This window comes from Bactrocera neohumeralis, unplaced genomic scaffold, assembly GCF_024586455.1.
Source record: "Bactrocera neohumeralis isolate Rockhampton unplaced genomic scaffold, APGP_CSIRO_Bneo_wtdbg2-racon-allhic-juicebox.fasta_v2 cluster10, whole genome shotgun sequence".
Lineage (NCBI taxonomy): Eukaryota > Metazoa > Arthropoda > Insecta > Diptera > Tephritidae > Bactrocera > Bactrocera neohumeralis.
This window is the reverse complement of record NW_026089623.1, coordinates 16,119,077-16,142,873: the sequence shown is the minus strand read 5'-3', so window position 1 is coordinate 16,142,873 and position 23,797 is coordinate 16,119,077. Positions and strand designations below refer to the sequence as shown.

General features: G+C 37.0%; 1 protein-coding gene across 6 annotated transcripts in view; it reads right to left on the bottom strand.

Moving 5' to 3' along the window:
- Positions 1-23,797, bottom strand: part of LOC126765217 (protein abrupt-like) — a 299,753-nt gene that overhangs the window by 150,357 nt on the left and 125,599 nt on the right. The gene's annotated exons all lie outside the window — the stretch shown is intronic.

The following is a 23,797-nucleotide window of genomic DNA, read 5'->3' as shown; positions in this document are numbered from 1 at the left end:
TAAAAATTAAAAACAAAACACATTCATTATAGATAAATTAGTTGAAAAATAGTGAGCTTTACATAATGAGCTCGAAATGTAAGAGACAAGCGATGAAAAAAGTATTTTAATTTATTTTTTTAATTTAATTTCATTTACACTTTAATTGAAATTAATATTTTATTTTATAATTTTTTTTAATTGAATCACGAAGTTTAGTCGGAGTATCACTTTAAAAACAATTTGTGTTTTACTCATTAAACGTAATAAATTAATAACTATTATTATAATTAGACAATCTAATTTAGTTTACTTATACTTACTAAAAACAAAAAGAAAAAAAAAACGAACGAACGGAAAAGTCAGAAAAAAATTTATGAAAGTATAGTGGTAAGGTTTGCCTTGCCACGAGTGTATAAAACAAATCATAATAACTTTTTTCTGTGTGATTTACCGACTAGTTCTTTTTATTTCGCAGGTTATTATTTGAATTTTTTTAAAATTGTGATACCGAAAAAATGAAGATCTCAAGAAGACATTACTATCGAGATGCGTATGTTCGTGTTCAACACACAAACGCAGTTCATTCTGTCCCATTTTGATCCAAACAGAAATGTCAACAAGCAAAATTACCGTACATGGAGTTTATTAAATTCAGAAATAATCCACAACATAGAACTTCACCCAGAACAAGTCCCTGTATGGCGCCCAGTTTCATCAAGATGTATAGGCGGGTCATACTTCTTTGAAGAAAATGGTGTAACTAACTGTGAACAGGTACCTTTATTTTAGGATGTTGAATGAGTTTTTTTTACACAGTCCTGCGACGAAGACATATCCCTTTCAATAGCGTTTGGTTTCAGCAAGATGGAACATCTGCACACATAGCTAGACTGGTTATTGCGGAGTTCCAACGACAATTTGAAAACAAATTTACGTCAAGAGGCTCCACTTTCCGCTGGCCATAAAGGTTATCTAACCTGACTGCACTAGACTTTTTATGGGGTTATGTCAAGCAAGAGGTTTACAAAAAAAAAACCCAGAAATCTGACAGAATGGAAAGATTAGGTGTTACATATGCGTGGCTGTGCATGAAGGTAATTTACGGTCCATAATTTATGTAATAATAAAATAATTAATTATGTAAAAGAAAATAAAATTTTCTATACCATACAAAAATAAATGTAAAGTTATTACGGTTTGCTTTTATAGCACGATTCGTGCGCCACCCCTTATTTCGTATATTACACTTTGGACACAATCTATAAAATGAGTTACTCATCTCATAAAATGAGACATCTATTCCATATAAACAGTTTTTCTTTCTAAAACAGAGCTCTACAAGCAATAAAACCAGATATCGATAATGAGATATCAGTTGAGATACGTCTTACAATAATTCGCAATTGCTAAAATAATAAAGACAAATGAGTGTTATAATGCAAGTACATAATATAGTATAAAATTTTTTTAGACTTGTGATTTTCAATAAGGCAATACTTTTTTCGAAATTGGTCTTTTTCAAAGCTGTTACTTGAATTACGCTCTGTTTGGTTTGCCATTTCATAATGAGCAGACTTACTCCCGAACAGCGTTTGCAAATCGCGCAAATTTGTTATCAAAAACATTGATAGGTTCAGGTGACAATCGGCTAGTAGAGTAGATAATTCGGCAACCGTGGTTCTGTTTCGCATCAAGTTTACTCTATTAGATAATGCACATGTTCAGAGATGCCGTACAGCGCGGACCAAAACTAATGGTGCTGTGGAGCAGGGTGCTGCAAAAAGTGGTCGAAAATTGGGTCTGTTGGTTGGAATTTATTTAAGACAGCCGCGGTAACTTCCCAAAATCTTTTCTAAAACGTAAATACTCAGCTAAATTCTTGGTCATAACATTAAATTATATGCGTTTTATTTCTTCTTTAAAACCACATGCTTATGTATGATACTCAGGAAATAATGCTACCAGTGTTAATTTTAATACAATCTAAAATATTGCACACTTTTTTTGTAGAAAGACATCATTCATTAGTAAAAAACAGTTTAGCTAAGTTTAGTGCAAAGAGGTGGAGAGTACAGATTTAGATTTCTGGAAGACTGTAATTTATGACGACGAGTCAAAGTTTAATTTTGTTGACTCAAAAATAGAATAACTAAGGTTTGGCGCAAACACAATACTGAGCTCTTAGTAATACTGAATTAGCTACTATATTTAACGTTTGCTACTAGACGACATAATGATATCGGCATATTCTCGCGTAATTTTATTGAGATATATTTGACTAATACCTTCATATGAGATATAAACAAAAGGAACATCAAGGGGAGAACTTTTGATTTTGGGTATAAGAGAGAGTGAACCAGAAATTCGGAAATTACTATAAATAGTAACATAGGAGTATGGGACCCGAATTCAAGACACGTGTACTTAATTTCATTAAAATATCGAGCAACTATACAAGTAGTAAACCTGAAAGCCGAAACCATTATATTGTATGTATATTAGGGTGATTCAAAAAAATTTTTTTTTTTTTTTTCAATTGGTACTCGCAAAAATAGGTTCCTAGACACCTCTAAGAAAGCCTCTCCAAATATGAGTTTTTAATTGTAACGGGAAGGTTCTCCGCCTAACGGTTTTCTATTTTTTCTTATTATCAGATAGAAAAATTTATATCTCGCTTCCAACTACTTGAAAAAATATTTTGTTAATTAGGTTTTGTAGGAAATTGAATGCTCTAAAATATGGTCTCCTATGATTTTTTCGTAAACCCAACCGTTTAAAAGATATTAACGGTTGAAATTTGACTATTTTTGGAAAAATTCTTTCTTTCTTATTAATTTTATAACTCAATGAAAAAAAATTATTATGAATAGATTTTTGGAGAGGCTTTCTTAGAGGTGTCTAGGAACCCATTTTTCAGGGTACCAAACGAAAAAAAAAAAATTTTTTTTTGAATCACCCTAATATGCATTGATGTTTGACGATGAATATCTCGTAAACGCTTAACTTAATCGAAATATCGTAGTAGACCATTTTTATAGAGCAGTAAATTTCCTACAAAACTATGTGTATCATCATTCATAATAATTTTTTTTCATTGAGTTATAAAATTAATAAGAAAAAAGAATTTTTCCAAAAATAGTCAAATTTCAACCGTTAATATCTTTTAAACGGTTGGGTTTACGAAAAAATCATAAGAGATCATATTTTAGAGCATTCAATTTCCTACAAAACCTAATTAACAAAATATTTTTTCAAGTAGTTGGAAGCGAGATATAAATTTTTCTATCTGATAATAAGAAAAAATAGAAAACCGTTAGGCGGAGGACCTTCCCGTTACAATTAAAAACTCATATTTGGAGAGGCTTTCTTAGAGGTGTCTAGGAACCTATTTTTGCGAGTACCAATTGAAAAAAAAAAAAAAAATTTTTTTTGAATCACCCTAATGTATATATTGGGGATAGGAAAGCAATTTCATCCATTTTTATCACAAAAAGTTATTATTATCAGGACAAGATTTCCTTTTAATTACAATAAAATATTGTCTCATATACTGTGTTTTTGAGTCAAAAGTTATACATAGACCCAGAGGGTTTTATAACTTAAGGCTGAACCCACACCGGGTTAGTGAAAACTGCTTTTCTTGTCGCATACGATAAGTATGTCTCAAAGTGCTACAAGCATTTCGCGCGTACGGTCAACAGTAAAGTGTGCTCCTCAATTTCTTTTAATAAACGTGAAATCTAGGCTGTGGAAATTCGTAAGCAGATTCACGGGAGGACCCTGACATCGTTGCCACCACGCGGTATATCAATTTACCCGAAATTTCTACAAAAATATTTAAAAACATAAATAATTTATCATATAACATTTGGAAATTTTAAAAATAACAAAAAATAATACCAAATTAAAAACACTCTATTAATTTTTGCGCAAAAATTCTCCTCCGAACACCTAAAGTGGGTATCAGTTATTTCTGTCGCACGGCAAACCAGCTGTCTACGCAGAGTTGTTGGTGGCCAGGGACACTACATTATCTGCACGTGCAGTCGGTAAAGCAGTCGACAAGACAGTACACAATGTAACCACATAAGTATGTTGCTCGAACGCATTAAAAAAAATAGAAACATTGAATAATGAATTAAAAAACGAAAATGCGTCACTTAAACTTCAAAATGAAAACTTGAAGAAATCGCTAACCAAATATGCAAATGAAACATCTTCTTCTCCATCAAAATCGACCTTTGCAGCCGAAACAGACGAAGAAGAGCTTGAAAAAGAAACAAATTGGCTATTAAAAAAGAAAAAAAAAGTAAGAAACGCAAAGCAGATTCTTCACCGGATGTAACACTGAAGTCTCCGATTCCGAATGGAACAGCAGAAGATAAAATAGATACAAAAGTAAGCCATCGCCCTCCGCCAATTATAATATCGCAAAACTTCAACCAACCCTTGATACGTTCCTTGATTAACGCAGATGTAAAAAAATCTTACACACTCAAGCTCACTGGCCCAAGTTCCTGTAAAATAAATCTTTCAAATAGTTCCGACTACAGAATACTTACAAGCAAATTAAACGACTCGAAAATTCTTTGGTACTCGTACGAAGACAAATAATCGCGTGATATACGCGTAATGGTGAAAGACCTTCATCACTCATGTGAGCCTGAAAGTATTATCACAGACCTTCAAAAGCAAGGATTTAAAGTTACGAAAGTCTTAAACAAACTTCAATATAAATCAAAAAATCAGTTAAATATGTTTATTGTATGCTTTGAATCTACAGAGAACATTAAGAAACTTTACGAAATCAAACATATTCTAAATGTCTGTCGTTAAGCTCGAGCCCATCAAGCCATCGAATCTTGTGCCGCAGTGTAAATCCTGTCAGGCGTTCGGTCACACTAGAAACTATTGTTGTAAACCACCATGGAGTGTAAAGTGAGCCGGAAATCATACAACACTGCACAAAACCTGCCAAACTACCGCCCAAACGCTGTAACTGTAGTCAAAATAACCCCGCGAAGCAACTTAAAAAAATCAAAAACGCGACTGAAAAAAATAATGAGTATAAACATGAACCAAAACGCTTAAATACAACCGCTTCCACTGCTCCTCAGAAGGAAGTCACTAATGTAAATCATTAATCTGAAAGCCCTCATTTGCCAGCATAACTAAAGATGCCAATAAAGTTCAACAACATATGTTTGAATATCAAACAAATACGAATGCCACTGGTGATATTACTGGTAATTTTTCGTTATTTCGCAACAAGCTTAATAAGCTAGAAGAGCAAAATAAACTTACCCATGAACGTCTTACTAAACTAGAGCGACAGCATAACGAAAATAAGGCGCAAAAATTAAACAGATGAAGTTTTATGACATGGAATGCAAATGGCTTGCTCAAACGTAGTAAAGGATTAGAGACATTACTTCATGTTAAAAACATTGATATTTGTCTTATATCAGAAACTCATTTTACAAATGAGACTTTTGTTAGTTTCAAAACCTACACGACGTATTGCTCGAACCACCCAAATAACAATGCGAGAGGGGGGAGTGCCATAATTATCAGAGATAATATTCCCCACTACGAAGAAATTAATATAAGTGTCCCAGAATTCCAAACCACGACCATATCGGTTGAATCTAGTTTCGGAAAAATAATCATTACCGCAATATCTAGCCCAACTAGACATAGTATCAAAATGGACTTGTACACAGAACTTATATTAAAACACCATTGGAAATTCATCAAGGATGGTGATTTTAACGCAAAACACTCACAATGGGGTTCAAGAGTTACGACATCGAAGGGGAGATAGCTATTTAAACCTGTTACGGCCATTGGATGCGGCTTCATGTCTACTGGCCAACCGACTTACTGGCCTTCTGACACAAGGAAATTACCTGACTTGATCGACTATTTCATCACTTGACAAATATCCAAGAGCTTCATTACTATTGAAAATGAATTGGATTTAAATTCGGACCACTCGCCAGTATATCTAATCCTAAATGGCCATCTAAAAGAAATCGACATACCACCTTATCTTTCTAATAGACATACGGATTGGGAGTATTTCAAAGTTATGCTCGACAACAACATTAATTTTGAAGTAAATATAACATCTCAAGATATGTTTGAAGATGAAGTTCATACATTTACGAAAGCTATTCAGGAATCGGCATGGAAAAGTACTCCGGAATAAAAAAACTTTTATACTAAATATCCACCAGACATTTTAGATCTCATAAACGAAACAAGAAAACTACGTGAAAAATCGCAAATCACGCGATTTCCCCAATATAAAAGAAAACTGATCAATTTAACTAAGATTCTCAGCACTAAAATAAAGTTATTTACAAATCAAAATATTGCCAATTACATTGAGAAACTAACTCCAAACAAACATACGGATAATTCCCTGTGAAAAATGCTCAGAAAGCCAAACGGATCCTGGGCCAAAAGCGACGAAGAAAATGCGGAAGTTTTTTCAGAGAAACTCACTAAAACGTTAAGTCCTTTCGTGTTTCATGGTACTTTACTGCAGCTGGAAGGTTCGCAATACGTAGGTGAAATCCAACCAGCAACACTATAATGGAAAGACGGTTTTGTCGCATTTGGTATGCGTTGGCTGTATGAAAATACATAAGAAGTTCGACAACAGCTCTTCAAACAAGTCAAACCACGAACATGCGTTTTCGTTTCGTCTTGATGAGACAAGAAAAACTGTTTTGACTGACCCGGTGTGGGTTCAGCCTAATTTGTGGATTTGTTCTAGTACTTTATTAGTTTTCACATAACGACATTTTGTGGGCGTAATAGTTCGCTTTCGCAAATATCTACACAATATCGCATTCTTTTCTCTTATTATTGTTTGCGTGGTCAGACGGGCGAACCGACAGTCGGAATTTTTTTCGTCTCGTGTTCATGATAAATTTTATGTATTCTATATTATTATTTTATGTATTCTATTAGAACCACTTGGGAAAACAAACTATTGTATGATGTTACGAGAGCATATTACTTACAAAGTCCACTCCAAATTGTTTGGTCCATTATTACATATTTAATGAATTTTGTCACAACTGTTAATAGAATTACTATAACCGAACATTTCATAGTCTTGCAATTTGCAAAAGTCAATGCCAGAGATATAATTTCAGATGTTAGCAAAACATTATAAAAAAAGTAAGAGAGGGCTATGCAATGATCAACGCCACATAAAATTCTTTTCGAATCTCAAAAATTTTTGAGCAATATGAACCGGGGTCCACATATTTGGTATCTGGGACCTTGAATAGTTGTGGTCCGATTTAAATAATTTTTCGTCATAAAGTGGCACACCCGACGGCACTATTGGTGTCAATAGTGCCGGTATATTAATTGGGCCTTGATTTGAAATTGTGTTATATGGGAAGTAGGCGTATTTGCAGTCCGATTTCGCCTATTTCATACTGTAATGTAGGAATGTTAGTATAATATCACATACCGAATTTGGTTGAAATCGGTTGAGTAGGTCCGGAGACATCGGATTTTACGTAAATGTTGGCGGATTGTTCAAATTTCACACCGGCTGCTATAAATTGCTTTCGTACCATCGCGGGTGAAAAATAGCATGTCTCTGGCGCATTTATTTATATTTTGTCGCACTTTTAGTAGTTTTTAACAAAACCGTCAAATAAGGAGAGGGTGTGTTTATAGACCAAATTTATCCACTTTTTATCATGAGCGAATTTGATTATTGTACATATATCAAGTGGTTTTGGAGATATATATATTAAACTTCTTAGAGGGTGGGGCCACTCTTGTTTTATTTCAAAATTTTTAGCCCAGCGGTGTCCCTTCCAACTACGATCACCTACGCCACATTACAGTTTTATATCTTAATTCAGGTTTATTATGGCTCTTTATAGCTTTGTCTTTATACCTAGATAATTTACCACTTACTGTTAGCACCCACTCCGAAAAAAACTTTTTTTTTGTTTTTATATTAGGTCTACAACTTTGCTTCCGCCGTTTTTTTTGTAAATTTAAGGCTTTATTGTATAAAAACGGTTACAAAGATGTTATTCAAAATATTGGCCGTCGCTAGGTACTACTTTTGACCACCTTTCTGGCAGCATGCGTATTCCGTGACGAAAGAACTCCTCATCTTTCACATCGGTCCAAGTATCAATCCAGTTTTTGACTCTTCATAAGAACTGAAGTGCTCGTTAGCTAGACGGTGTGCCATCGATCGGAACAAGTAGTAGTCAGAAGGAGCAACGTCTGGAGAATACGGCGGGTAAGATCTCCCATTTCAGCGTCTCCAAATATTTTTTGACCACCTTTGCGACGTGAGGCCGAGCATTGCCATGCTGGAGAATGACTTTATCGTGCCTTTCCTCGTACTGTGGCCGTTTTTCTTTTAGTGCTCAGCTCAAACGCATCAATTGCGTTCGGTATCGATCTCCTGTAATGGTTTCCCTTGGCTTTAGCAGCTCATAATATAGCACCCCCAGCTGGTCCCACCACATGCAGAGCATGATCTTGGCGCCGAGAATGTTCGCTTTTGCCGTCGACGTGGAGGCATGTCCAGGCTTTCCCCGGGACTTTCTGGACCCATTACAATGCGATGTAAAAATCCCTTTCGGTTGTGCCTTTGAAGCAGCTGTTCACATGCAAAGAAGCGCCGTTCGACATCTCTTAGTTTCAAGTCGTAAGAAACCCAGTTTCCATGTTTCTGAATCATCCCCATGGCTTTGAGGCGTTTTGATAGTTCTTGCTGTGTCACTTGCAACGATTCGGTCAATTCTTCTTGGGTTTGAAACGTACGTATCTTGCTCGAGTAATGCTTCCAATTCAGCATCTTCGAAAATCTTCTCCTTTCCACCACCATGCCAGTCTTCGACTTCATAATCACCATTCTTAAAACGTTGAAACCATTCGCGACATGTTCTTTCACTTAAAGCAGCCTCACCGTATGTATCCGAACGCATTCGATGAGCCTCAGCCGAACTTTTCTTGAAATTAAAAAGGAAAAGCAAAATTTCCCGCAAATGTCGAGAATTCGGCTCAAAAAGTGACATTTTCAGTTGAGAATAAATTTTGGATGCAAACAGATCTCTAGAAATATTTTGTTAGGTTAGTGTTGACACAAATGTCCAAGATCGATATAAAACGATTTAATCGATTTAATCGACCAGTGCTTGACCCTAGAGACATCTATTGGAAAATGGGGAAGCAAAGTTGAAGACAAAATAGTATCTTTTATTTCCAAAATGTTCACAATTGAATTTTAGGATTATAAATCGTTAAAGTGAAAATCTCCTTGGTCGGATACCTATGGAGACGTGACGGTGTATGTATGTAAAAAATCGAAACAAATTAAATGTGAAAATTAATGGACTCCCTGGTCGGATACCAATGGAACCTCGAAAATAGAAATTTGAGATCGGTCGATGTGGAAAAAAGACTTGAGACGTCCGCTGATGTTGAGCATTCGCACGTCGTAGTCGAAAGAGGGCGTCCGCTTCCAGAACGAGGGAGTCTCCAAGTGTGGTGAGTGTGCCTGGGTTGCTTTGTGAGTGGTGTGTTGTGTGGTGTAGTGGCGTATGAGGGCGGGAAGTTTAACTCATTCAGCCAATAGCATTTTGAGGGCGTGGCAGTGGTGCAATTACGCTTATCTACGACCTCCTCCTTTTCTTTCTGCCAAGGAACACGTGTACCAAGTTTCAATTTTTAATCAAGCTATCGCTGGCACAGACGGATGGAAAGACAGACAGTCACTCGGAATACAACTTAACTCCTAATAATTTATCTTTACACATATAACTCTATACCATATGTATCTCGATTAGTCTACAAACAACCATTAGTTGAACAAAACTGTTATACTCAGTATAAACATTTTGCGAGAATATAAAAATATTTGGAAAGAATTTAAGATTCATTATTCGACGAAATCGTGAACGGATTGCAGACAAATTTTGTATCTTAATAACACCTTCGGTACGAGCGTCTACTATAGTCGACGGCCATGACATGAGCGCGCACGGCCGAGCGTTAACTATAGTCGAGAGCCATGAATTTTATCTTATCTCAACAGTTGCGCAATGTTCGCTCGCATAATTCTAGTTTCGTTAAATCCATCGAGCAACGCGGTTCTGTAACGTTTTTATTATCTCATCATAGGTCTATCGACGAATGAGGCAGCGCGCGGACTGTGAATGCCGACCGTGGGGGACGTCAGTTTTGTGTCAACTTAATTTCATTTAATTATCTCACATTTTTACGAATTTGAACGACATACTTGTAAAGTCAGATGGAAACTGAGAATCATTATATGGGCTATATTGGGGGCAGAGAAAGACACATTCGGTATAAGGCTTTGAACAAAGGTATACACACTTTCATTGAATGAAAATAGATAATGTTTTAAATTTTTATCATATGTGACGAAAGCTATCTTGCGGGCTTGAAAGGTTTAGCAAAACCTGTTGCTACAAAGTTATAGTTTTGTTCACCTATCGGTTCCACGTATAAATTAAAACTAATCGAGATAGATATAGGGTTATATATTGTATATATAAATGATAAAGATGACGAAAAAAGTGGAAATCCGGGTGACTGCCTGTTACCTATAAAGTGCCACTAGCAAAGGGCACAGGCAAAAAAATTTTAAAAAGTTTGCGGCTCGCCCTCTAATTAGTTAAATGTACATATCTCCTAAATAACTTAAGATATAGCAACCAAATTTGCACAGCTCAAATATCATAACAACTATAAGTGTGAAAACGGATGAAATCTGCAGACAACCCCGCTTACTCTTCATATAACGGTATTTTTGAAAACTACTAAAAGCCCAATAAATCAATAACTCATTACGTCAGGGTCATTAAATTTTATCTCCGAAATGGCGTGGCACCACCCACTTTTTGAAATCACATATCTCGAGACCCAATCCGTCGATGACTAATTCATTTAGTAGGCGCCGTTTTTCTCATTTCCCTTGAAATTCAGACAGGAACTTTTCTTGACAATAGTATTTTCGTGTGAAGGATGGAGTCATGTGTAGAAGTTTACTCAAAAAAGGAAAGTTCTCTGATTTTTTTACATATGTCTCAAGCAGCTCACGACTTGCTCACGTTGCTAATACGTACCCGCCTTTATGCAGCAAAAAAAGCACGTCAATAAACACAAGGAAGGTTCGACGTCGAGAAGCTGCAATCACAACAGACAGCCGAGCGGTTTTCTACTCGACTTCTGCTTTTTGAGAGCACTCGTCAACAACTCGGTGTAAGGGAACTGCGTGACGGCATTTCAAACTCCTTACGTACAGCTGCAAGAACAGCTGGTACGACGACGAGTGCCGTGTCGCAGTGGAGAGAAAAGAGACTGCCTACTTCGCAACGTTACGATCGACCACAACACGTGCGGGATGGTATAGATACCGAGAGTTGAAGAGAGAAGCGAGACGCATTTGCAGACGGAAAAAGAGAGAAGCCGAATTGCGTGAGTATAAAAGCTTGACGAGCTGGCCGACAGGGGTAATACCCGAAAATTCTACGGAAACATTCGGCGTCTAACAGAAGGTTTCAAGACCGGAACATACTCCTGTAGAACTCCTAAAGGTGATCTAGCGACCGATGCCCAGAGCATACTAAAATTATGGAGGGAGCACCTCTCCAGCCTTCTGAATGGCAGTAAAAGAATAACGCCAGGAGAAGGCGATTCCCAAATCGATTACGATGGATCAGCTGTTCCATTGCCCGACCATGAAGAAGTTCGAATGGCAAATTAACCGTCTGAAGAACAACAAAGCGACAGGCACTGATGGATTGCCGGCCGTGCTATTCAAACACGGTGGTGAAGAACTGATAAGAATTGAACTTAAGTGTGCTCTGTCCAATCCACAAACAGGGAGACCCCACAATCTTCGCAACCTACCATGGGATAAGCCTCCTCAACATTTTTATTTTTAACAAACCACAAAAATTCGGTATCTTTGATTGTGGCACATAACCGGGATTGACTGTGTTTGTCAAGGAATGTGAAAAATATTTTGTAATTCTGAAATATTTTTACGCAGCTGCGTCGTTATGTATACAAGCTCACACACAAACATACATATTTACGCTGGTTTGTTGGCGAAGCTGTACAGCGGCAAGGGAAGCGGTGACAATCGTTTGATTTTTTTCGGTACAGCTCGGATTTTCTACCAACAACACATTGACTTTTTGACACAACGTGAAGTTCGGCCATTGGTTGTCCGTGACAACGGAGTTTATGTATGAAACAATGGGTGTATATATTTACACATAAAGCTGTGTGTTGACAAATTTACAAACATTATACGAATGATTCTTTCAAATTTGTTTACATGAACACAAAATTACATACATACATTTGTGAATATGTGAACTTTATGCGTACGGTTTTTAAAATCTGTTTACATATATGTACACATGATTATATGCATGTGACTTTTTAGATTTTATCAAAACGGGATTTTATCAAAAAAAATGTTATCATTACGGGTATGGTTTTTAAAAATCTGTTTAGTATATGTACACATAATTACATCCATATGCAAATACGTGCGTCGGCTGGGTTTTCAAAACGTTATCAAAACCTCTAATGCCCAATATACATATGTATATGTATGTATGTACATATGTACACATATGTATATATTTAGGTAATAATGGAAATATGTATGACTTTATTATAAATTCCAACAGATTTAATGGAATTTATCATTAAATATGTCAAATTGCACATACATACACACTATGTACATATATATATACATATGAGCATTGTTATTAAATATGTACATACATGCATATATGGAGAATATCTATAAATGATATCCATAGTCGTTTGCGCATTGTAAATACATATGTGAATCTGTAAGAGTACATTTCTAAACATTGAAATTAACATCATTTTTCTCATTTATCACTGAAATGCTCAATTCTGCTATTTTCGACGCTCCGGTTAAATATTGGTGAAATCCGCTTATAGAAAAGAGTACCCCTCCTTTTGCGGTGAAATCCACTAATAGAAAAGAGTAGCCCTCCAAAAAATGAAATATCGTAAGTTTGGCAACGCGGTGAACCTTCTCTATATTATACGTTCTCTGTTCAGTGTATCACAAAACAATATGTGAACTTCACCACAAACTTTTACCGTAACACATGAAGACATCCAGAGAACATACATATATCATATATGTAGAACATACATGGGCGTTTTGACTCATATGAGCAGTTACTCTCAGCACACGTATTCTTACGCTCTTATTTCAGTCGCTATTGAGAGCGAAAAAACCAGTTTTGCACTGTGGGATAATGAATTGATTTTCCTGCCAGTTGCGCTGCAGACAGCAACGAGGTAACATAGGTAGTCGGTATGTTGATGTTTTTTTATGCCCTTGTATATTTTTGCCCCATTTGAAATGTATAACATAGATAAAATGTTATAATTTCAGATACCTTTAGTGGGGTGAATTGGGAGTTGACTACTTTTACTAGCAAACTAGTAAGCGGAAATTTTAAGATAAAGTTGAAATTGTGAAGAATTATCTCTCTCAATACCCTCATATTCTCAAAGTATTTATGCAAGGTATTATAGTGCCTCCTAAAATTATATGCCCGGGTCCCCTTTACACACATATTACACAATAGACATTGCATATTACCAAGGCATCGGAAATCATAAAGCAATATTTGTCATTCATTTTGAACACATATAGGTACGCGCATAAATAGTATCATAAAACAATCAAGCGGCGCAGGATGCTGCTTCGCTGTTGTTTGTTAATCAACTGACTGCAAATGTTCTTTGTCCCATGGTAGCCACTTTACGCTCGCGGTTACCAATACATCCAAACATTTCATTTGCCAATCTCTGATGTAGAAGGTTCACGGAGTTGCCAATTTTTCGAAGGGGTACTGTTTTGGATGAGCGTGTTTCGCCACATTTTACATCATGGTCACAAAAATAGCAGAATTGAGCATTTTCAGTGTTAAATGAGAAAAATTATGCGAAATTCAATGTTTAGAAATGTACGCTAACAGGTTCGTTTATTTGCAATGCGCAAACGACTCTGCATATAATGTATATATGTTTGTATATTATATCAAAGCACACAACCGTGTACGTACAAATTGAACCATATTATGATGAATTTAATTTTATCGGTTTTGTTATCAGAAACAAAGCAAGAAGAGAGTCACTTACAGATTTGAAATGTAAGTTAAGAAATCAAGTTATTTTATTATTTCGAATTAATTTAGCTTTATTTCTATAGGGGAAAACATAAGTGTAAAACCCGAAATGTCTTAATTATTTAAATTTTGAAAAAAATTCGGATATTTAAAGATATTAGATTTAGAAAACAAAATAAACGTAATTTAACACCAAAAAGCGTCTTTATTCATTCGATAAATGTTATCTCTTAAAATCTTTCTTTAATTCGGAACTCAATAAAAGCTTTAATAGGATTGCTTCCAAATGTATTCGCAAGTTTTGTCACATTAGTAAAGAGCTGATTCGAATATTGGTTTTGCGTATGTTCGAAAAGACGAAAATCCAAACAGATTCTGTGACACCATTGAAAATCAGAATTGGTTTGCAATTCTGACAGCTAACCAATTCTGTCTTGGATTCCACAACACGCCTGATTGTTTTGAAAATAGCATAATTCAATTAGAATGTTATCAGTTTTGCATGTTTTCTTGAAAATACGCAAAATGATAATCATATCAATTAATATGATTGCATGTATACATATGTACATAGCTGAGCATAATTTTCATTAAATAATCAGCGCTGTTCACGCGCCACTGTTAAAATTTCTTCTCTTCTCTTCCTTCCCTATAATTTACGTCCTCTGCACATAGTATGTATGTATGTATATAGTATATCAAACATAGGGAATAGGAATAAGTAGGCCTTATTTTCACATTAACTACAAATATTATGTACTTTGAAAAGGTATATTAATTAAAATGTATTCAATTGCACCTGTATTCATAAATATTCAAAAAATAATTTCGTTTGAATACATATTATTGCATATAAACATATAAAAATATAAGCAAAAAAGCAGACGTATGTATATTACTGTAAAAACAATATGTAATTCTGAGCATAATTGTTATTCAATTCTCAGCTCTGTTCAAACAGTTAAAATTTTTCCTTCCGAGCAGTATTGGTGAAACTCCTTCATCTTTTTCGAGTTAGCAAAAATATTTTTACGTTACGTACGTGAACCTTCTCTATTATATACGTTTTCTGTTTTTACCTTTTCGGCATTATATGATGAGCGATACTGCGATTTTTCAATATCAGTGATTTACCTAAGTGCTTGCTATTTTAAAATCGCTGTGATTTCATATTGCTATAGCGCAAAGAAAACAACTTAAATATGAAAACATTTGTACTCAATATTTATAAATATAATTCAAAATATAATAAAATTTCAAATGAAAACTCCTTAATAAGTTCCCACTTCTCATTACAATGAAAAAAAAATAAAGACCATGACATATTGAAAATGCTCGAAACGACACTTAGCAACCATTTCATCTCTATCGGAAAACCTGATATACATAACTAAGACGTGTTTTTAACATTTGCATTTAATAATATTATCATTTTGGCGTTTTAAATTAAAAAAAAAATAAGTGAAAAAAGGAGTGAGTGAAAAAAGGGGAGATGTATTTACAGACACTTCCACAAAACGATAGTTTAAATACTAAACAAGCTAGATAGTGCACAAACAAACTAAAATTCTTAGGAAAAGTTGTAGAAGATTAGATTTAATAACGATAGGGACATATATATAGTTGACTTAGAAGCTAGGGCCTTAGAAGTGGCTTTTGCATTTCTAAACATTGAATGTAAAGCCGTTGAATTATCGTTTGATAAAGATTGAGTTTTATGCTCCATTTTTAATTTCTTTATTTTTTACGATAATTTTTTTTTGATTAATTACGTATATGTATATGGAAATAAGAAATAATTAATAGTAAATCATGAAGAGATGTTTGATAATATGACTCTAAATGGGTTGAGGCTGATCGACTTCTCCTGGCCCGAAATATGGTTATCTGTAATACTAGATTCCAGCATAGGAAATTATTCAAGCTACCTGGGTATCTCCGGATTGGCGTAGACACCGCTTACGCGATTATAGCCGAGTTAACAACAGCGCGCCAGTCGTTTCTTCTTTTCGCTACGTGGCGCCAATTGGATATTCCAAGCGAAGCCAGGTCCTTCTCCACTTGGTCCTTCCGACGGAGTGGAGGTCTTCCTCTTCCTCTGCTTCCCCCGGCGGGTACTGCGTCGAATACTTTCAGAGCTGGAGTGTTTTCATCCATCCGGACAACATGACCTAGCCAGCGTAGCCGCTGTCATTTAATTCGCTGAACTATGTCAATGTCGTCGTGTATCTCGTACAGCTCATCATTCCATCGAATGCGATATTCGCCGTGGCAAACGCGCAAAGGACCATAAATCTTTCGCAGAACTTTTCTCTCGATAAACTCGCAACGTCGACTCATCAGTTGTTGACATCGTCCAAGACTCTGCACCATATAGCAGGTCGGAAATTATGAGTGACTTATAGAGTTTGGTTTTTGTTTGTCGAGAGCAGACTTTGCTTCTCAATTGCCTACTCAGTCTGAAGTAGCACCTGTTGGCAAGAGTTATCCTGCGTTAGATTTCTAGGCTGACATTGTTGGTGGTGTTTACGCTGGTTCCACGATAGACGAAATTATCTACGACTTCAAAGTTATGACTCTCAGCAGTGACGTGAGTGCCAAGTCGCGAGTGCGACGACTGTTTATTTGATGACAAGAGATATTTCGTCTTGCCCTCGTTCACTGCCAGACCCAGTTGTTTTGCTTCCTTGTCCAGTCTGGAGAAAGCAGAACTAACGGCGCGGGTGTTGAGGCCGTTGATATCAATATCATCGGCATACGCCAGCAGCTGTACACTCTTATAGAAGATGGTACCTTCTCTGTTTAGTTCTGCAGCTCGAACTATTTTCTCCAGAAGCAGGTTGAAGAAGTCGCACGATAGGGAGTCGCCTTGTCTGAAACCTCGTTTGGTATCGAACGGCTCGGAGAGGTCGTTCCCGATCTTGACGGAGCTTTTTGTGTTACTCAAAGTCAGTTTACACAGCCGTATTAGTTTTGCGGGGATACCAAATTCAGACATCGCGGCATAAAGGCAGCTCCTTTTCGTGCTGTCGAAAGCAGCTTTGAAATCGACGAAGAGGTGGTGTGTGTCGATTCTTCTTTCACGGGTCTTTTCCAAGATTTGGCGCATGGTGAATATCTGGTCGGTTGTTGATTTTCCAGGTCTGAAGCCACACTGATAAGGTCCAATCAGTTTGTTGACGGTGGGCTTTAATCTTTCTCACAAAACGCTCGCTAGTACCTTATATGCGATGTTGAGGAGGCTAATTCCACGGTAGTTGGCGCAGATTGTGGGGTCTCCTTTTTTTGGGGATTGGGCAGAGCACACTTAAAATCCAATCGTTGGGCATGCTTTCGTCCGACCATATTTTACAAAGAAGCTGAGGCATGCTCCTTATCAGTTCTTCGCCGCCGTGTTTGAATAGCTCGGCCGGTAATCCATCGGCTCCGCCGCTTTGTTGTTCTTCAAACGGGTAATTGCTATTCGAACTTCTTCATGGTCGGGCAATGGAACGTCTGCTCCGTCGTCATCGGTTGGAGAATCGGGTTCGCCTTCTCCTGGCGTTGTGCGTTCACTGCCATTCAGCAGGCTGGAGAAGTGTTCCCTCCATAATTTAAGTATGCTCTGGGCATTTGTGCCTAGATCACCTTCGAGGGTTCTACAAGGGTATGCTCCGGTTTTGAAACCTTCTGTAAGCCGCCGCATGTTTTCATAGAATTTGCGAGCATTACCCTGTCGGCCAGCATATCAAGCTCTTCGTACTCACGCATTTCGGCCTCTTTCTTCTTCTGTCTGCAAATGCGTCTCGCTTCCTCTTCAACTCTCGGTATCTATCCCATCCCTCACGTGTAGTGGTCGATCGTAACGTTGCGAGGTAGACAGCCTGTTGTCTCTCCGCTGCGACACGGCACTCCTCATCGTACTAGCTGTTCTTTTGCACTTTCCGAATACCAATGGTTCCGGTTGCAGCTGTACGTAACGAATTTGAAATGCCGTTCCACAGTTCCCTTATACCGGGTTGTTGACGCGTGCTCTCAGAGAGCAGGAGTGCAAGACGAGTAGAAAATCGTTCGGCTGTCTGTTTTGATTGCAGCTTCGCGACGTCGAACCTTCCTTGTGTTTGTTGTCGTGCGTTTTTTGCTGCACAGAGGCGGATGCGAATCTTGGCAGCAACAAGATAGTGGTCCGAGTCGATGTTAGGACCTCGGAGCGCACGCACATCTAAAACACTGGAGACGTGTCTTCCGTCTATCACAACATGATCGATCTGGTTGGTAGTTTTTCGATCCGGAGAGAGCCAGGTAGCTTGACAAATCTTCTTATGCTGGAATCTAGTACCACAGATAACCATATTTCGGGCCCCGGCGAAGTCAATCAGCCTAAACCCATTTGGGGATGTTTCTTTGCCCAACCTGGCGTTAAAGTCGCCAAGCACGATTTTGACATTGTGGCGGGGCAGCTCTCATAGGTGCGCTCCAAGCGCTCATACAAGGTATCTTTGGTCACATCGTCCTTCTCTTCCGTCGGGGCGTGGGCGCAAATCAGCAATAAGTTGAAGAACCTCACTTTGATGCAGATTGTGGCTAGACGTTCATTCAGCGGAGTGGATGATAGTACTCGGCGACGGAGTCTCTCTCCCACCATGAATCCAACACCAAACTTGCGCTCCTTTATATTGCCACTGCAGTAAATGTCACAAGGACCTACTCGTCTCTGTCCTTGTCCCGTCCATCGCATTTCTTGGACGGCGGTGATATCAGCCTTTATTGTTGCGAAGACATCAACCAGCTGGGCAGCGGCATCATCCCAATTAAGGGTCCGGACATTCCAGGTGCATGCCCTCAAATCGTAGTCCTTATTTCGTTTGCCATGGTCGTCATCAAAAGAGGGGTCTCTCATCCGAGGCTGTCGCTTACTTTTCATTCGTATTGTTTGTTACGGGGCGGGTCCCAAACCTAGCGCACAACCCTATGTAGGGGATGTTTCGCCTTCTCACATTAGCTCGCCTTCGAACGGATGTACTTAGGCTACTCAGAGGATACTTGGTCAAAGACCGGAAGTAGTGAGCTGCTTGAGCCATGTGTAAAAGAATCGTTTCTGGCCACTCCCAAGCGAATGGCGATCAGAGAACTTTCCTCACTTGCGTGAACTTCTACACATGACTCCATCCTCCCTACACATGACTCCATCTTCGGCAATCACGATCGAGTAGACGGTATAGCTAACTTCGGTTCAAATTAGTTGAATCGAACGAATGTGTAACTGCGGATAAGCTACGAGTAGATCATGTTTTCTGCTGGATTGATTTGAGTCATGTGTGTCAAAACATATATCAGCTTTGAACATGTGCGCATGTTAAAAATTTTCGATGATTTCGATGAAAAATGGAAATTCCATACAGTACGTACATATATATTTATATACAATTGTTGTATGTACATATGTACTCGTTGGAATTTTCATTATATACATATATAACACATATACATATATACATACATGTGTATTTGAAATAGAACAGAAGTGCATGAATCAGTGTTTAGGGGATGATATACAAACCGAACGCTGTCAATCATTGAAATATGAGTATGAATCGTTAACGGGTATTTTCTGCTAATGCGAACGTTCATAAACAAATCATGTTTAAGCTGATCGCTACTGATTCAAAGTTGTTCTCTAACGCTGGTTTGAAGAGAAACGGTTCGATTCGTGTACATGAATCGAACTGACAGAATCAGACAGAGTAACGGCTCAGTACTCGATTTTGAACAAAAATTTATTATTCGCTGCAGTTCTCTGGTTCATACCATTCCAAAAATATTGAATTTTTTGTCCCCTACCGCTCGTAAGTTCCCGACATCTGTGCCGCAAGAAAAGAATAAGCGCATTGCGCAACGATGGATGTGCCGTACGTTTTAAAAGCCGTAGGGGGACAAAAAATTCCATATCTTTGGAATGGTAGGAATGAACAAACATTTTTTTGCAGATTATTAAAAGTAAATACTTTCCGCGTTGTGTCACATACTTTTCAGTTTTTTTAGCGAGAAGAACACATGAAAAATTTGAATTGTTTAACCAAAAGTTATGTAAAATATTATTGATTAAAAATAATGTAGCTCGGACATTTTCCTTTGACTTCACAAAATTACATCGATTTGTGAGAAAATAATTTTACAATTTTATTGTGCTGTGAATTTCAACCTTCAATAACTTTAACAAAAAAACAGAAATATTTATATCACGGAGTATGCGTCTGGTCCCCTTCCTAATGAAATGCTAATTTTCAAAATCGGTTATTTTGCGAAATTTTTATGGACCCCTTGACTTGGTATGACCCACATACTTTTAACATGCCATATTCACATAATGTCCTATATGCGCGATGTAAAGTCACACAGAAGTTTGAAAATCTATACACATGTATAAATATTATGATTGAAGAAGAGTAAAACTTCGGTTTTATTCAAAAAGTTTACCCCTAGGACTAGTAAATTGTACCCATGCTTTATGCTCGAAAAACTTTCTACTCTCCTTTATTGAAAGTATTTGCTCTTTCCAAATTCTGTGGTCCCAAGCCATAACAACACAACTCCACTTTTGGCCAAAATGAGTTATTATCATGGTTGGAATCTCCATACTTGATTTCACATTGTGTCAAAATCTTATAAAGATCACTCCAATAGTTAGCGAGATATTAACGAAAGAAAAACTGATCAAATCAAAGTGATTGCAAATTGCACAGGGAATAACAACACATCCCAGTGCTCTGATATCAGCTGATTTTCGCCTCACTTGTGCTTTTGTTCTCAGTTCACATTCAACAAGCGGAGCGGCTGGTTGTTCATTTTTTGCGTGCGGAAAAATAGCATATCTAACTTGTGCTTTTATTCCGAAATAAGTTTGTTGTTCGGAAACTTACATAAGTATACTTGTGTTGTTTTATCCAAAGTATTTTTTTTTCTAATGCCTACCATAACTTAAGTTGTGCTTTTGTTTCGTGCTGTGTTTCTTATCATTAGTTAACATAACAAAAGATATGGTATTTTTCCAAAACGAATTATTTGCAACCAACAATTTAACTTGACTTGCTTTTTTATTCCAAGTGCTAGCTTCAAGAAATTGCTGAACTGTGCTTTTTTGCAGTACATATTTACATAGTGAAAATTCAAAACACAATGGAAGACCAAGGTAGGTTAAAGTTTATCCGACATTATAAGTGTTTGAAATAAGTTTTATTAAATTGTGCCACATTTTTTTGTCATTAAAGCTTCAGAAACGCGTGATTTACATCAATGGCCCTTCGAGAAAGCCAATTTTCATACGAGCCATTTTCCAGCCATAGGCGATAACTTATTCTTAAATATGTTTCACGATCCCGTTGTACCGAATGAGACATCATGTAGTGTAGATTGCGGATTTGCCACTTTTCCACGCAATTTTACAAAATTGTTCTCAACTCAGATCGTTAACTCATCTCCGCAACTATTCGAAATGGACTTTAGCAGCGATGATTCTATCAGAGATCCCGACTATATTGTTTCAAGTGCGACCTCGGAATCAGAAAAGGAGAATCAACCTGTTTATATTTCGGAGTCAATATTAGAGAGTCCATATGCCGATACTGATGAAAATGTCCAAAACTTTACTCAACCTCCCAAAAATATAAAAAAAGACAGACAATTAAATAGAAATTCGGGAAGATCGTACACCACGAAAAAAGGAAAAGTGGTTGCTGGTCGCAAGTGCCTACCTCTCGAAAGTTGCCGAAAGAAATGCGAAAGTACCTTTTGAAAAACAAAAGCACATTTTTGAGGAATATTGGAGAATGGGCGACTACAAAACAAGGCTACTTTTCATTTGTGGACTCGTCGAAATTGGCAAAAAGCTATCTGAAAAAAATCAACTAGAACGAAAATTCGACGAATAACAAACTATTATTCTGTAAATATTGATAGCGACAAAGTTGACGTGTGTAAAGGTTGTTTTTTGAAGTGCTTTGGAGAAACAAACAGTTTTTTGAGGAATGTGATTGAAAAGAAACTTAATTATCCAAAATCACCATTGGCCGATAAGAGAGGTAAGTTCACTCCAATAAACAAGCTAGACGAATCACAGGTCGAAACTATTACGCAACGTATTAATAGCTTTCCTGCCTATGAAAGTCACTATTGTCGGCGTGATTCAAGTGCTAAATATTTATGCTCCGACTTGTCAATATCAAAAATGTACAGTTTGTACTGCAAAGAGGTTGAAATTCCTATAAGTTTAGCAAAATATTCGGAAATTTTCCACACAATGAACGTAAAATTCAAACAACCGAAACTTGATACTTGTAATAAATGTGACTGCTTTAAATCCCAATTAGACCACATCAATAAAAATATGCCAGAATATACAATGTTGATTGAAAAACAAGCAAGGCATCACGCAGATGCAGATAGAGCTTTTAAATCAAAGGATTTTGATAAAGATCTGTCAAAAACTCACATAAATATAAAAACGTACACATTTGATTTGCAGCAAGTTTTACCAACTCCTTACCTCAAAACCTCAGTCTGCTACTATAAGAGGCAGTTGAATACTTATAATTTAACCATATACGATTGTGAAACGAATAAGGCCTTTTGCTATATGTGGCACGAAGCAGTTGGGCAGCGAGGTGCTAACGAAATATCATCATGTATTTTCCAGCATTTAAAGAAGGTGTCAACAGACGAACATGTTGACTCAATCGTATTTTATAGCGATTCATGCGTTGGCCAAAATAAAAACTCCTTTGTGGGCTCAATGTTTATAGCTTTCTTAGAAAGCAACCCTACTATAAAAATGATTGAGCATAAGTTCCAGAGCCAGGGCATACGCATATGGAGTGTGATGTGGCTCACGCCCTCATCGAACGAAAAAAGAAGAAGACTACTATGAAAATCCACCATCCACGTGATTGGTATCAATTCGTTCTTTCAGTTGGTACTAACAAAACGTTTGAAGTAATTGAAATGGAAAATAAATTTTACAAATTTGGTACAATCGCTAAAAATAAATTTAATTGGAGGAAAGTGAATGAAGATGGGGAAAAGTTTACGTGGTCTGATGTGAAGTGGCTCCGAAGTGGCTCTAAAAATCGCTTTGGTGGTGTAAAATACAAAACTTCGTTAGAGGATACGCAGCCTTTTAAGACACTCAATGTAATGAAGCGTGGTGTCAGCTCCTTAATCATTCGGGACCAAGATAAAATCACGGCAACTCCTCTTATATCGAAAGAGAAAAAGGAAGACTTGTTGAGCATTTTAAACTTAATCGATCCCATGTTCCATAGTTTCTACAACAACTTAAACTCAGGAAATATACAGAATATTGATCCAGACATTGGCGATACCTGTACCTCAACTGAAAACATTGAGAACGATACCTCTCAATAGGATATCCTGTCATCATAAAAATCACTGTTTTATGTTTTAAATGGTTGACATTCACGTTTAGTTCTTTATTATCATATTGCATTACTTACTATTTTTTAATTTTATTTCATATTTTTCTAATATCAACTAATTTCAAAATCTTGTTGTATGTACTATAAAATTGCTGAAGTTCCAATGTTTTATTCTTAGTTTTCACA